Genomic DNA, 14,598 nt, shown 5'->3' on the forward strand with positions numbered 1-14,598 from the left:
AGCAACATGATTGCAAATAATAGATTCTGACATGTTTTGCTTGAATAACATTTCAGAGTAAGTAAAATGCACCATTTCATTTGTCGGCCTTTGACGTCTAAAGGAAAATCAATGGAAAAAGTAATTTCTTAGCTGCCATTTAAACAAATCCCCATCTACCTGAATGATAGGTCCCAGGGAGCGCAGTCAGGAGACGTTCTTTTCAATTATCCATGACTTGTTTACATAGTGTTTTTGCTCACTGAACTAGTTGTGAACATACAAATCTCACATGGGTTCTGCTGTTGTTGAGGAAGCTTAATACAATTTCACTTCTAGGTAGGCCAGAACCATGCAGGAAATTCTTCAATATCTCGGTTGAATCCCAATTTGCGCTGCATTGTTTTGTCGCACAGTATATTGTGGGGTTATGCTAATGTAATATGCATAATTCATACACCTAGGGCCCCCTCCTCATTTTTGATTCTGCTGTCCTGCCTGTTCATCTGAAGCTGAATTAATGCTACATTGTCCATTAGGCGGCCATAACACAGGGCAACACTGTCACACACTGTGGTTGTACGGAAATTCCCTTGAGGCAAAAATAATATTCTTCATTTTTCCATTTTTGTAAAGTTGGCTATACAAGGATTGATTTGCAAAACACTAGATTTCTCATTTTGGGTCAAGAACAATTTTGTTGTGACAGACACGGAGTTAATAATTCTAAATGGTAATTGGAAACAGGGAGCTGAACGCGTGTTTCCCGTACAATACGGAGGTGGATTTTGGCTTTGCTTTGTGCAAGCTGTGTTTTAGCTTGTACTATTCCTCGGTGGATCAGTGGCTGTGAGAGCACAAAGAAGGAGCGTTAGATGTGGCTTGTTATCCTCTCCAGGGTTCACTTAGAGAGCCCCAGATTGCTGCAGTTGTGACCTTCATAAGGCACTGTCTCCCTGCTGGGAACTCACACACACACACACACACACACACAAAAACACCAAGCACATCCACTCCACAGCCGGCACTCATTGGGTCATGATGGGGCTAAGCAGCCCCATTACAGCATGCTCATCTAGGCTGGAATCACGTGCACAAAGCATAGAGATGGACTCCAGCCAGCGGGTCTCGGGCCCGTGGGTTCTTGTAGAAAGTACCGTACTTCAATTTGCAGGAACAGTGGCACAGTCTAACGATACACTCGATTATTATCCTTTTTGTTGGTATGCGATGCCTGTGTCATATTTTCCCCACGATACCGTTCCTATAATGTTTGAGGCTGAGCTCGGTGTATTATAAATCCATTTCTTGGACATCGTGTGGTCAGTGTAATGATCATTATGTGGCTCAGATGAAAAAAAAAACAAGGGAATGGGGTGAATCAATGATCGATTTTACAACGTGACTTGATTCATGGGCAGAGCCGTGATGAATGGCCATCTCATCCGGCGTGGGGTTAACTTCTCAAATACATTTGTATGTTGTGAAAGAGAACCCATAAGAGAGGCCTTTTGGTTTTGCATCTCTTCTTTCATTGACCTGATCAATCTTAACAACGCGTAATACCCAAAATGTTATCTGTTGTTCCAGCGCGCACACCACAGCATGAAGTGTAAAGGTAACTATGAAAACATTTCAGATATTCATCATCAAACGGCTGCCGCAGCTGTGCCCCTCAATTTCCTCTGAATCCAGATTTTAAATCCCCAGCCACAGAGCCCAATGTTTTTCCCCTTTTTATTTAATTAGTCAAATGAGATACAGTATTGCCTTTCTCACTGTGATATGTAGCCACTGTGCCGGCTCTGAACAACACAGGCTGATGTATAAAATCAAGCAGAGGATCTGTCTTTGATTCCGGCTGATGGGAGGGCGAGCTTCACCTAAAGGAACTGAAGCAAAGAAATAATGGTATACCACACTGCTTGTGAAAAGCAGTAGGAGAACGGAGATGTGCAGGGGGGGGGGGGGGGGGTCGCATTAAAAGTGTCTCTCTAGGTAGCTGACACGACGCGACTAGTCAGACGTAAATAATGACAGACGGAAACTATCATGAGGTCTGTGAAGCATCCGCATGCTGCCATCATTTTGTGTCTAACCTCGCGTTGCCTGCAGCTCACCACCTCCGGGTAACATTTAAGAAGCAGACTAACGATGCTGCCAGACCGCCGAACGCCGGGCGCATTAGTTTACATCAGCCAAATACGTTTCTATTTCAGCCATAGGTGATGATTCTCACATGCAACGGGCTTTTGCATTCATTTGAATTTGTGTATGATTTTCAATAATTCATGTAAAATATGTATTTTTAATCCCATTAGAGAAAGGGGTTTTAAGGAGGGGTGTGTGTGTGTGTGTGTGTGTGCTGCTTTCCCTGTAACATGTAGGTGTTTTGATATATACGGCTGATGAGGAAAATAGAGTCGATTTCTTCTCTTTAAGTGGACATGTCGCTTTTTGAGTGAGGGTAAAATGATGATACAAGAGGGCTAAAAAGTTAATATCAATTCATCGAGTGACCCGGTGCTTCCGTGAGTTGGCTTTTAATTACGTTCTGTTCAAATGACGTACAGTTGCTGCACTACCTGTGAATCACATTCAAATCAGGTGCCACGAAGGGTGCAATTGAGAAAGATCGAGCTAATTCTAAAATGTTTATTTTTGCATTGCTTGGCCGGAGATGAGCCAAGTCATTTAGTTTGGGCAGAAGGCTTTTCTTCACACTGATGCACCGACCGCGTGTTTCTAAAATCACATTCTTATAATTGCTCTATAGCCGCAATACCGTTTTTACTGTTTTTATATTTCTGATTAGGTCATTCATTTCTAGCTTCAACCATAAAGCACACAGACGTATTGTATGCGTAAAACGTGTTCAAGATATGTTGCATTAAAGTGATCCGAAATATCATTTTAGTATAGACTCTTATTTATTGTCCCAGCTCACCAGTTCCGTACCAGAGGACAATAACAATGCAAAAAAAAAAGAGCCCATTCTAATTAAAATCATCTTTGGGGACATGTTTTGCTCTGCACACAGAATTTGAAACTTAAAAATGGCATGATAATGTATTTGCATAATATAACAATGAGTCCCACTCAACAAATGTATTAATCTAGATTCTGAAAAATACATGGCAAAGCAACTTGCGTACTATAATTGGCATCTTGTGGTTTGCTTTCCTGAGGGGAAAGTGAATTTTATATGCTTTTATAATAAATAGCATATTTAAGCACCCAGGAAATCACTGCAAGACATCCATCCTACATCGTTTCATTTATTCTAGTGTGTTTAATTAAAGCTCGGAAACTACATGCAATTTATGTCTGAACAGTGTCTAATGTCTGAGACTGGTTGTTAGATATCAAATTGATGCATAATTCAGGCAATTAAGAAAGTAATCACACAAAGTAATGTAATGGAAGTTAATTATTACTGCATAAGCAAACAGTTCATCAATGCTAGTTAACGCTGTGACTGCATCCCTAATATGCTCACCAAGCACGGAAATTCCTCTCCCTCAATGTTTTGATGTGCTGATTAAACATTGGAGAGGCACATTAGTGAAGAAAAGAAGCAGGGCCCTCTCACCTCTGCTGCTCCTGAGCGACAGCGTTCAGTATGTTATAGCAGCGGGGGGGGGGGGGGGGGGGGGGGCGATACCTCTTTAAATGCCAAAAATGACGAGGAAGGTTGTTTCATTGCAGCCGAGTCTGTTTTACAGGTGACTGACTGACTGACATTAGCATTTCTGAAATCAGCATTTTTAACAATAATGGAAAACGTCAATACATCCATCTTGTTTTTTTTTCACAGCTTGAGAAATACACAGTGTAACCTTGGGTATTTGTCACTTTTATTGGAGCAGCAAAAATGTGGATGAAAAAACAGCGCTGGTCTGTGTGGGTTCAAAGAACCAAAACCACATAAAACCATGGGGCAGCCTGACTCTCTCTCTCTCCCTCTCTCTCTCTCTCCCTCTCTCTCTCTCTCTCTCTCTCCCCGTCTCTCTCTTTTGAAGACATCCGATAAAACAAGACCTTCCCGCCACCGGTTGTTTTCTCGGGTAAACATGCGTGTCACAGTTGACCTTTGCCGGGGTCAGACTGCTTTTATATTGGCTGACATGTTTCCAACTTAATAGAACTGTTTATCTGAGCTCCCCGGGGAGCACACATTTATTAAGCTGCAATGAGTTGCATCTGTCTGGTTAAATCAAGAGGACCAATCAGCCGAGGTCAGGCACATAGGAACAGAGAAATATAGACATGTAAGTGCACACACACACAAAGGTTTGTGCTTGGATTCTCCAATTTGCAACTAATCACATTAACCTTATTTCCTTCTCTTCAATTATTGTTAATTTAGCTCCAGTATTATAAAGCAGTATATATATATATACAGTATATATACACAGTATTGAAGGGGTGGTTGGAGGCAGAGGAGCATGTGCTCTAGTGTGACACTCTTTTGTCTTTTGTTTTCTAAGCAGTTTTCTAAGGTGTATTGATTTATCTTTGTTCAGCCGTTGTACAACATCCCATAATGCCGGTAATTTTCTTAGACTGATTTTAAGCTGCTGTCTGGTAATCAGGGATAATTGTCAATTATCACAAGGAACCATCAGATCAATTACTGCGAGATCAATGCAGCCACTGGGCTTGTTTCTTTTCCGGCAGAAACACCACCTGGAACCTAAAAATGCATATAAAACATCTGGAATGTTAACCTTTTAAGGGTTGTTGCTTATTTCCTGTTTGTGGAAAATTATTGCGGAGAACTTTTAACCCAGGATTTCACCGCCACGTTTCTGAAACGGCGAGGCACCAGACGCTCGTCTTGTCGCCGTGGTTTTATAACACCTAATGGAGACAAAACTATTGTTGCCTCTTAAACCGAAGGTTGTGCATCGTATCGTTTCCTTTTTATGAGCGAGCCGGTGAGAGAGAGCCCCTTTTCCTGGTGGGTGAGATGACTTTTTTTGATGAAAGTTAATGTCGGGGAGTCCTGATGTCTTATTTTTCTCTCAGAGGCGGGATTTCACTTTTACCTCATGAAGGAGAGACGCCATGCTCTCTGAATGGCTTCCTGCGCGTATGGAAACAAATGTAGCGCCGTAATGGAATGGCCTGGTCAGCAGCCTTAATGTATTATCTCCTCCTCAACGTATTTATTTACACTCAGCCACTCCACAAATTGTCACGTCATCTTAATGGCTGATGATGAATCTCTTGCAAACGCAGGCTCAGGTGCATGAAAGAGATTGACTTTATACAAACTTAGAAAGTTAATGCTTCAAAGTCCACGCTTTGAGGTGCGTTTTATACTTGCGTTTGGTTTGGATCTGATTTAAATGCTAAGTAAATCTCATTGACTTAGTTGTAAATAGGCTTTTTATGTATTCAATTAAAATTAACACCTAGTACCAAATGGATGGCTTGCACTTGGACTTTATGCTTGGCCTTTTTTATTATTACCATAGAGTGTTCTGTTCAAGGACATGCCTTTACGTTTCACCATTGAGAGAGGACAAGCTATATCAAGACAAATGGTAAGGTCATCATTAAATCCATCGCAGCATCTGTAATGTTTAATACACAGTATATTGTGTCTACATATCACATATTGAATCCTTGTTTAAGACGGGTGCCAGAATCACGTTGTCCATTTCGATACATGTCAATTGTGCTATAATCATTTTCAGTGAATCTAGCAGAGATTGTCATTTACCCAGTGTCCAAACTGCTCATATTTCATCCCCACCTGAAAGAGACTGCCATTGACTATAATCACGTACACACCTACTGCATCAGACCAAGAGAAAACAGAGTGTGCACTTTGTGCACAGCTATTTGTATCAATAAGTCCCGTGCTGAGAGGCACAAAATGAGCGTTTAAGCTGCAGGGCCCAGAGAGCTCAGTAGCAGGTGGGCAGGCTGCTTCGAGGTGCCTGGGCTGAGGGGGTAGTCGCTCTTTTACAGGTGTTGCCCATCTCGCTGTGCGTGCACGGCTCTGGGAAGGCTTCGGTTTGGGAGGGGGTGGGACAGCTGGAGCAGCAGGCATTGGGGAGACGGAGAAAGAGCCTCTTCTCACCGCCGGGGCCTCCGCAGGTCAGCGCCTCCACGCAAAGGGACGGCGGAGCGAAACGCCATCAATTCACCAACAAAGGAGCCACTTCACCCGCCACAAAGGAAACATATGTGATGGAGCCGGCTCCCGAGCCGCAGCTCACTTTAACATGTCAGCCTCTCCTAATTAGCTTTGTTAACTCCCTCTGCTGTCTGCCCAACTGAGGCCTCTCCCAGTCACATGTGGGCTTTGTGTTTACGAGGGCAAATGCTTGGACCCGCTCCCAAAACAGACCTTTTCCTTTGACTGGATATGCCCCTTTGTTTAATTGTTCGTACTGAGACTCATCAACAGTTAAAAGACCACCCCCCCCCCACCCCCTCTGAAATGATTGCCCTATTATAAATGGATGCTATTGACACAGTATTGACGTATTGATTTCTGTTGCTCAAACGACCCAAACCGTACCGCCCTTTTTTTTATTTTTTATTTTTTTGAAAGGTTGTGCTGCGGCGCTCTGCATGGCTTTTTACCCGTTTTGCGTCCACGTGCGAGACGAGGCGTCGTGGATGAAAATAGCCGAATAGCAGCACCCTCGGTCTTCGTCGGGGACGCTTAGGAGCGATTAACCGGGCAGGCTGCAGACCGACGTTACACGCTGCAGTCCACGGCGAGCCTCATGTGACCCCTGCTGCTGACCTACTGGCGGTGCAATTCCACCAGGCGGATGGATCGGTGCATCACGAGGAGAATCACCCCCCCCCCTCAGAGGCTCGATAGGGGGCTTTGGTCGGGGGAGGGAGGGTTGGGGGGGGGGGGGGGGGGGTTGTGTCTGAACCGCAGGCTCCTTCGCTGACCTTTTTTGGAGCACAAATCAAATCGGTCTTTGTCCAAGTCACGCGTCACATGTTTTCTTTTTTTGAATGTCGGAAGAAAGTAAAACCGAAACTTCCTCAACAACAAATCACACGAAGGAGGGGGAGGGGTCCCGAGTGGATCACGCTGTGAAGGCATCGCATTATCATAAGCCGACCCCAGTTAGATCCGGCCGTGACTAGGTGTCTCCGGCTCGAGCCCTAGGTGGGTCTGACAACTGATTTGGCTAAAATATTTATAGCCTTGGTGTTGTTTATGATTTGCTCCACTCTGTTTACCTCCCACCAGCGGTGGTAGAGTATTTTTTATTAATTTTTTTGTATTTGAAGAATAACAGCAAGCACAGAGCCTTGATGTATTCATACATAGTTGCATGTGTCCTGCAGTACAGTAAGTGAATTCCACCAGACTAATATACAACTAAGCTTTGTGAAATTCAGCCTCTGGCCCGGCTCGCTGGCAGACAGTCCAGCACTTGAGAAGCTCTCGGCCCACAGCTATGTGACTGCTGCTGACTGAGTGTCATGATCCCGAGATCTCTGCTTTCTCTCTGACAGCAAGGTTTGAAATTCCTGGGTTAAAAGTTCTCTGAGATTATGTCTCAGAAGGCTTCTGTGATGATGGCTCATGACAGGTATTGCTTTCAAGTGGGTGAAGGAATTCTGCTGAATGTCTTCAGCGGAAATGACTGCAAATAGAAATGTGAAGAAGTGATTATATCATTTGTTATTAGTGGTTTATATTTACTTCCTTTTTTTATTTGCTGATTGATTAGAACAGGTTTATTTTGGCATAAACGGTTCCCTGACTGCATTCAATAAAATCTACGCTTGCATGACAGTATCAATAAAAATGAAGACATTAAAAATGCAATCCCCGTCTAACATTCCGGAGTAAAGGACATCAAAGTGACCTCATATTGTAGTTATCTCTGTTCATATTAGCAATGTATTTAATACAGATCCAGGTATGAATAAACATGAATGTTTATACATTACATAATACAGTCATTGAGCATTTCAGATGTTGAAAAGAGCCCAGTGTTAGCATTGAAAAGGATAATTCACATAATCCACATTTTCGCGACAGATTAGTTGAAGGGTTTTCTTTGAAGGTAGGTCTCACCCGAGGCCACCTATTCTGTTGTAAGAGTAAGAATATTTTCCACGCTAATGTGTATGAAAGTATGGCATTATTTCATGATAGGTGAGGCATACATACTTTGACAAGCCTCAGCAACTCAATGTATTCTACACACACACTTCCAGCCATGACAGCAGACTCCTTTTTGGTCTTTTCATCCTCTTTCCTGAACACTTAGAATAAAAACCACAAGTACCGTTGTGGAGGAATACCAAGCTAACAGTCTGGAGATGTCTGGCCAAAAGGGATTTGTCCCTCTAGGTACAAGGTAGGGAACGGCATGGCCTGCCATTTTGCATTTCTGAATTGCTTAGCTGCCCAAGCATGCTTTATGTGGGCCAGTCTGTTGAAGTGTGTCATGGCATCATATGACCGCTGTACGGGGGGAGGCTTGCTGTTGGACTTTACCCAACAAATATGGATTATGTTAAAGTGGGCTTCGAATTGACGAGGATATGCTAATACGTCCCAGAAGGGGTGTGTGAGGAGCGGACGGCGGGGACACGCAGACAGTATATGGCGGAGGCAGTGTTTGGCAGGTCCATCATTCCGTCATTAAAGGCCACATTATTACTTACAACAAGGCTTGCATGACAATTGCTGGAATAAATGCAGTCCCTCCGAGAGTAGCCTGTGGTGTCCTTCAGTTTCTCTTGGCTTTTTTTTTCTTTCTTTTTTCTTTTTCCTTGCAAATAAGATCTCAGCTGCTGATACCATACATCTCTGTGCTGTGCAAGCTTACCTTGTTCAAACATCAATACGACGGGGCTACTACTAGCCGAGGCCATTCATTAATATAATGAGACTGAGAGTTTTGCTTTAATTGATAACCGATTGGTGGTGATCAGGCATTATGCACTTGTGAATACAATATTTAGCTGCGTTTTTTCCAAAGTGGAACTGAAGCACCTGCATGTTTGTTTTCGAGAGGCAGGACTACTCTGCAGCTTTTATTCTGTTGTACCAATGAGATGTCCCCTCTGCATTATTATTGAACTAAGGTATTAGGTCTTCAGCTGCACAAGCAGAAAGATAATGGTGGCTTATGTGTAAGTGTGCATTTGGGAAAAGCCTTTGTCCTTTTGATACAGCCATATAAACGGAAGGATCGAAGAAAACAGACCAGTGATGCAGATTGTATTTCACCTTGACCGATACAACTATATTATCTCATCTTTATAATATTATAAAACATCCATTAGTAGATGGATATGATTAGTCGGGTAATCGATAAGTTGATTGACGATAATTCCCTCTGTTCAATAATTTACAGTATCTAAGCAAAAAAGTCCCAAATGTACCTGTACCATCTTATTACGTTCCCTTACAAACTAAACTGAGTGTCTTTTAAGACGTCACCGATGGACATCTTCCTTCGTTTTTGGACATTTAATGAACAAATTATTTGAAATCAAATCAGCAGGTTAATCAATAAACTGACATTGTTAGTTGCAGCCATTTTATTATTTCTGTTTGTATTGGAATATGGGAGGAATTCTTTATTGATCTAAGGATTTTTGTTAGCCAGAGGCCTGTGTAGAGATGTACTTTGACTTGGAACAAATTACCACTGACACCACATCCAAGACCATCAAGGATTATCATCACAAAAATGACAGAATTAAAGATGGCAAGATTGGCTTTGAACCTCTCTCTGGAGACGTAGCTGGGTGGGTGGAGAATGGGGCGGTGTGGGGGGAGGGGGTGGGGGGGTATAAGCATTTGTTATAGACTTCTACAGTCGGTATTTGCTGGGGGCATTGTTAGTGCACACCGCCTCCAGCCTAGGATTTAGGAAGGCCCCCAGCACACACACACACACACACACACACACACACACACACACACACACACACACACACACACACACACACACACACGGGCTACCTTACTACCACAACCCCACCCTTGGAAGAGGAAGAATGGATGCCTTGGGGCAATCCAGCTAGTGTGTGGATCAGTTCAGATGAGGCACATTAAGCGGCTGGTGATAAATTTGGCATGACAATTGCAAACACCATCGCTTTTGTCTTTAATTAATTCCAGTGGTGCCTGAGGCCTTCCCTGTTTTGCTACTGGTGTGGGCCAGCAGTGCTCTCCTAACGAGCGCGCATTACAGCCAGGATTATAGCGCAGATAAAGGTGCTCTTAGAGGGAGGTTAGTGAGATGCATTTCTTTGATGTTGAGACAATCTGGAAGGAGTCTTTAGAACGTCTGATGCAGGAACAGAGACAAGACTGAACTACAACTAAACAAGAGTGGCAAGTAATTTCACAGTTTGATGAGTTCATGTGTATCTTAAAAGCGGCCTTGCAGCATTACATTCACTACACCACACACAATAATAAAACAAATACATCATTCAAAACACAGCTGACGACACGCTTTGTCTTAATAACAAAGCATGTGCATTATTCAAAGTTTCACAACTCTGGCTTACAAAACTGAGGGCCGGAATACATCTTGGTGGCGGAATTAATGAATTAGCAGTTATGAGCCCACACATCGCACCTTTAATATCTGGTCCAATGGGTCCTACAACTCAGTTATTCTCGTTCACCGGTAATGTGGAGGCATTAATTAACGGCTTGTACTTCTGAGTAGTTCTATTACGGCTAATGTCCCTCATTAAGTGAAATATAGTTACTGAAGGACATAAAAGCATCCCTCAGCAGCACCATTAATCTTAATTTCACTTGTGAGAGTACTTGGTTACCTTGTGCAACCTGCTCTGTTTCGTTGTACCTCTGGCTGTTGGCTGTCTCATGTGTCCACTACCTCCTTTGTTGTCTCCAGCAGAGGGGAGCTGAACACACCACCAATCTGTGTCATTACTCTGTCATTGCATCAAATCACATGATTAGCTTCACGGGGCAGTGGAGGAGGCCTGCTCGGTGCGGCTGGCCGCTGCAGTCCCTGGGTAATGGTCCGGTGGCACTGTGATGGAGAGTTGTGTGCTGTCCTCCATGCAGGGCCAAGGATGCACCATCATTCAGCCTGCCGAAGATGGCCTTAGGGTGAATCGTGTTCTTTACTGCACAGCCCTTCCACTTGTGTTCGAGTGCAGCACTGCCATTTCCCTGTAGAAAATATTGCTCATTGGTAACACTTCCTTCCCAGGACACGCTATCATAAATATGGGAAGTGAGTCGTTTTGGAAACGCTGCGTATAATTCATCTCACTCCAGTTCTGGACGGGCCACATATGTATGTATAGAGATGGGTCTTTACAGAGGATATTTGAAAATATTACCAAACCATTAAATAGGGGAGAAAAGAGCAGCCTGTGCAGGAGTACCTAACAGGCCGGGTACCCCTGAGGACGGCCAATCGGACAGTTTGTCGATCCAGCCTTTTATAATGCAAAGGCTTATAATTATCTCACGCTCGCTCATTTCACACTGACATATCGCTTTCCTAAATGTCAGTAGGAACAGGCCGTGCACTTCTCTTCCAGCAGCTCTAGAGAGCCCCCTCTGCACCCTGCACACAGCTATGATGATGGCAGTGCTTTAGCCCTGAACGTGTAGCCCCCCCGCCGGGGAATAGCGGTTCAGGCATCACCGATCGTTGACCTGGCTATTGTTGTTTGTGATACTTACTGGTAAACTTTTGCAATCAATACAACATCAGCCAGGCAGAGCCCCCGGGAATGAAAACCTGAAACAGCGCACTTAATCTTGGAGCCGGCCCCTGCTCCCTGCTCTGCCGCTAAACTAGGTAGTTGGCCTACTTGATGCGGCATTATTGCCGCAGAGGTCAGATGTGAGCTGTCTTCCACGGTGCCTGATGAATGGCTGTTTTTGATGAAGCGCCTCTCCTATCCAGCAAGAGACATTTAATAATGATGGAGCATAACTGCACGCCAAAAAATCCTTGTAGAAGAAGGGGGAAAAAAAAAAAATCCCTCCTGCTTTCCTTTCCCCGTCCCAGACAAGGAGCAGCGGTCCTCCTCCATGGGCTCACAGACATACAGTTTAAAATCACCGCTTCAATTCATTTTTAAGCAGACACTATTTTTCAATTCTATTTCGTACTTTCGTAGTTCTTACTCTTCGTTGTTCATTCTACAAAACAGGTCAATCATATAGAATAGTTAATGCTGCAAATAGTAAAACAATAAATTATGAACTTTACCAAATATAAAACTAAGACTATCAACATTTTGACCACATTTAATAATTGCATTGATAAATCCTTTGGAAATTGTTGGCATAATACACTGACACGTGTTCTAGTGGATAACAGGAATTGACAGTGCCACAGCACCCTGTAGTCTGTTTTACTTTGGAAAGCATAGCTCGAGGTAACAACGCTGAAGGGCTTTATTATGGCCACAGTAATGCATTTAGCACACACAGACTGGACATCCCTCCTCTCAACACCCATCACGGGAGGCACCCATGAGATAATTGAATGTCTTTTAAACTGTGGATGATCATTTAACTAGTACGCTGGTCAAGGCAACAGCCAGCAATATTACAATCTGCCACTGTGATGAGCAATCAAATCAGCATATATTTGGTTTAAGTGGATCAAAATAAAATGCATGTATTTTAAATGAGTATAGTTATGAAAGTATGCAGGGAAATTAAATGCCATTCTCCAGGAAACAAAGCCCAAAGCGCGGTGACAGTTTTGACACAGACAATGCCTTTAGTGACAGGAATAACAAATTAATTGGAACCATAACACGCTCCCTCTAAAGGTGAGGTAAACACACCTGACTGTGTATTTTTCACCATCAGTTAAATTTCAATTGGATCTAAAAATAAACCCCAAGACATTGAACAGTTTAATGGATTTTGACATCTCCGCATTATGCTGTCACTCCGGTGTAAATGAATCATAACTTTGCTCTGCACCAAGGAATTACCAAGCATTTTGGAGAAAATGCATTGTGCGCCAACCTGTGAATTATGATGTGAGATCAAAATAAATGTGTAATGACTTTGGAGATGCCCAGAATAATTTATTGGCTGGAGCTAGTTCCATATTGAAAAGAGGAGCCTAAGTGGGCTACAGAAGCCGTGCTCACTGACACTGCCCTGAATGGGTTTGAATTGGGAAATGTCAGCGTTAGGCAAAGAAAAGCCGCCTGTTTACTGAAGCTTGGTAAATGAGGGCTTCATTTGGGATGCAGCAGTATTCAATTATATGGTTATTTATTGATCAGAAACAATATGCAGTGTGTCTGTCTGCAGCATGTAACGATGAATTCGGAGGATAAAAAGAAAGTGTCAGAGAAATTGGCCGATGAAGGATTGCATTTGATCTGGGTGGGAATTCAAGAATGGATACAGAATACCCTTGTGTTAAGAAAGGGGCCAGAAGTGTATTTGCAATTAAAGTGTTCCACAAAGAACTGTCAAGTGGGATTTAAAATGAGAAAGAGGCATAACTATACCAAAACAAACCAGCGGGGAAAATAAATAAGTTAGAAAACAATACCATCCATCTACTGTAACCAACTTTGTCTTGTTAAGACCGCAAAATAATTAACAATAAAGAAAATGATGTTCAAACTAAAGCAGAATATTTCCTCAAAGTAGTGGATTCTTGTTTCCTTAGTTATTGGTCTTAATAGTTTTTCTACTACTGCTGCTTGTTTTGCTATTAGCTGTGACAATGGTAAGCCGACATTTGGGTGTTGCTGCAGTGATAATCAACACCTATTAAAACAATTGGTTGGTTGTTCAGGTTTTTAGTGAAATTCGGTCGTTGTTTTAATGACGGAATCGCTAATGAAAAGAATTGTTAGTTTCAGCTAAACATTCAATTCACATTTCACAATTTAATAAATAAGAATATTAAAAACAGCCAAGCGTCTTCTCTGTGTTTATGGTCATCTTTGACGCCCTTTGCCCCCTCGGCCTTTCCCAGACTTTTTGTTGTAGATCTAAAGGGGTAAACTTCTGTTAGCTCATTTACAGGGCTCAGCTGAAGTGTGCTGAGGTGTGTGATGCACCAGCGCACTCACTTTACATCCTCACTGTAAACACTGTCTATTATATTATTCACCACGGTGTCCCCTGGAGAGCTGGATCTCGGCGAGGCCCCTCTGAATATGGAACGCCAGCCATTGTGCTTACCTGCTGCCCCATATCAGCGTGGCCCACAGTGGCCCCTGGATGCTTCTCGTTCCGATCTCTTTAGCTCGGCTGGAGGGTAATCCCTGGGCAGCCAGGGCTCCTCTGTTGTCTCCTGGTTGTTTTCGGTGTAGTTCATAAATTATAGATGGGCCATGTCGAGGGCCATCATGCTGCCTGATCCCTGTCTGTGCTGACAGCTGTATGATGCGCACTGAGTGCAGCAGATTGGGAGCTCAGAGTTTCATCAATAAATATCACTCTGACCCTCACACTTGGCCTCGTGTCAGCGGTCAAGGTAATGGCTTTTTATTATCGTGAAGGGCAGCCCAGCGTGGGGTAGTCTTAAGGTTGCTCGTCCATCTCAGGTCCGGAGACGCAAAGACAGACAGACAGAGAGGGAGGCAGGGAGGGAAGGAAGGAGAAGAGTAGCCGCCCTG

The sequence above is a fragment of the Pungitius pungitius genome, chromosome 10 (genome assembly GCF_949316345.1).
Source record: "Pungitius pungitius chromosome 10, fPunPun2.1, whole genome shotgun sequence".
NCBI classification, from domain to species: domain Eukaryota; kingdom Metazoa; phylum Chordata; class Actinopteri; order Perciformes; family Gasterosteidae; genus Pungitius; species Pungitius pungitius.